This window comes from Empidonax traillii, unplaced genomic scaffold (assembly GCF_003031625.1).
Source record: "Empidonax traillii isolate 1590-97213 ecotype Southwest subspecies unplaced genomic scaffold, ASM303162v1 scaffold1026:size206375, whole genome shotgun sequence".
NCBI classification, from domain to species: domain Eukaryota; kingdom Metazoa; phylum Chordata; class Aves; order Passeriformes; family Tyrannidae; genus Empidonax; species Empidonax traillii.
Genome location: NW_020956219.1, coordinates 179815 through 182347, shown reverse-complemented (window position 1 = coordinate 182347; position 2533 = coordinate 179815).

The window sequence follows — 2533 nt, the reverse complement described above, 5'->3', positions numbered from 1 at the left end:
GGAACAGTAGAGAAGGAAAGTTTTTGGGGAAGGAAAATGCCTGTGTTGGTGCTATTCCAAATAGCAGCTGCCTTTTCGATTTACTGCACTATCTTTGATAGCAAATACTGTTTCTCCACTGATGCATGGGTGTAACCTTTGTGCCTCAGACTCGTAATAAACAAGGCAATCTCAACGGTAAAGTTTAGGCGTTAGTGGTTGGAAGTCACTCGTGGAAGATGCAGCAACCTTTGTTGTTGCCTTTGTGCAAACAGATCTCCCCTTGGGCTGGGCAGGGCTGTATTTCCTCCAAGCCCATCCCAGACTCCATTCCTTAATTTTTTGAGTGCATACAATTTTCAGGTGTGGAGAAGGAGAAAAGTCCCATATCATGAAGTTTCCTCCCTGAAGTCAGATGGTTTGAAACCTCAGGTAGGCAGCAAATTTGACTGACCTTCTGCAGGAAGGTAAGTGTTTGTTCTGACTTCCTGTTGGGTTGGAAGTTTACATATTTAGCATGATAACTTCTGTTAGAAAGTAATTGACTTCTAATGGGAAATTTCTGCTGAATTCTGGTGGACAAGGTCCATGAGATCCTGTGCACTGCTGCCAAAGAGCTGCCTGCAGAACCCAGGCTGGAGGCAAGACCTTTTGGGCTACCAGTGGGAACCTAATTGAGGACTCTTCATTCACCCCAGTTCGGCTTCTTGATGGATCTCAACATGTTCATGTTATTGCAGGAACTACAGTAAGAAACTTCCACTGCATTCAAGGTTCAATCTTGAGCTGGAATTAAACTTCTTTTTTTTTTAAGTTAATTTTATTTTTAAATTAATCTAAAAAAACCTATTCTGGTTTTATAAGCACATATAATTTGTGTTTGAGTTTATTATTTTTTTTCCTGTGCATAATTCTGATCCTCCTTCTAAGACACTGACTTGAAAAATGAAATGAAAATGTAATCTCTGATTTTAACAGTTCAAGTTCATGGATCTGGGCTCACAAAATGAAGACCAGATATAGAGGCACTCTTGATTTCTCAAAACTGCTATCAAATAAAATCTGGATTCTTAACAGTCTGAACTAAAATATCCTTCAGCTGTAGGTAGTTGCATGTTTATACACCTCTTTGAGTCAGATATGGATATGGACAGGCTTCTCATGGATTACAACTCATGTAATCTCATGGATTACAAATCCATAAGCCACCTTCAGCCTCATTCAGCTCTGTATAATTCAGCTCTGATGGAACAAGAAGGGAAATTAAAGTTGGGTCAGATATTCTTGAACAACTTATCTTCATTGCCTGCTCTTGATTCAAAATCCAAGTCATGCCATGAAAAAAGTTCCCCAATGTAAGGATAAATGTCAAAATACTCAGGGCTGCTTTTATAAATGGAAAATAATTTTCACACTTAATGTTTCTTCCTTCTTTCTTTCTTTCTTTTGTTCCTTCCAGAAGCACAACATTAAATAATACTGTCCTGATTTACATCATATAAGCACTCAAGTCTGTTTCTTGTTAAGGTGATGTGGGTTTCTTTCCTGCAAACAGTCAAGGGACTTTGGTCTCTTCTGCTGTGTTTTTGTTTTTAACATATCAAACATTTATTCTTACTTAGGCCTTGTTCATTGGATTATTATAGTGATTTCACTCCAGTTTTCTCAGCATTGCACTGACTTTACTTCTGCTTTCAGAGGTCTTGGTCATTTTACCTTACCAAAAACTTGAGAAAAGTCATCTCCTTTCTAACGCTGGAGGCATTAGAAGGTCTTTGTTAAACTAGTAACAGTTGAACAAGTGTAATACACTGGGAAGTGAGCTAATGCTGAGGTGGGTTGGCACTGCTGACTGTTCAGTTCCTAAAATAAGGATGTCCACAGGTCCACCAGCTTGGTGTTCCCTGACAGCTACCAGGTAAGCTTTTAAGTGTGCTGCTAATTGCATAAAACACAAGGAGGGTCAGGAATATGTGATATCCTTGTGTGAAGCCCAACATGGACAGCTATAATTCGGTCGTTAACAGGAGGTTATACCAGGAACACCGTGGTGAAGATCCCTGCTGTAAAAAACTAAAACAGAGAAAAAATTGCTTCTAGAATGATATTTTCAATTCTACTATTTGGGGGGAAGAGTTAATCAAAACAAGCTTGTAGCATTTTATAGAAAACTCACTCAAACTCTAGTACTGCAGTTTCTGCCACATTGAGTCGTGCCATTCTTTTATGTGGCAAATGTGCTTGTATCCCACACGAATTTGGCACCACTCTCATTTTTCCAATCAAATACATTTATTTAAATCAGAAATGTTGAATCAGAGTATAGAAGTTGACTACAAAGCTCAAATTATCCTTTTGGAATATGCTTTCTGGTGTTTTAAGTTTCCTGCTGTAAATAGTTTTTTGAGTATCACGTACTACAGTGGAGTTGGGAGAAGTGCAGTTGGTATTACCAAATGGTCTTAGGCATTTATTCAGTTTCACAGCTTTATTTTGTGCAGAGGAAAAAAAAAAAAAAAAAAAAAAAAAAAAAAAAAAAAAAAAAAAAAAAAAA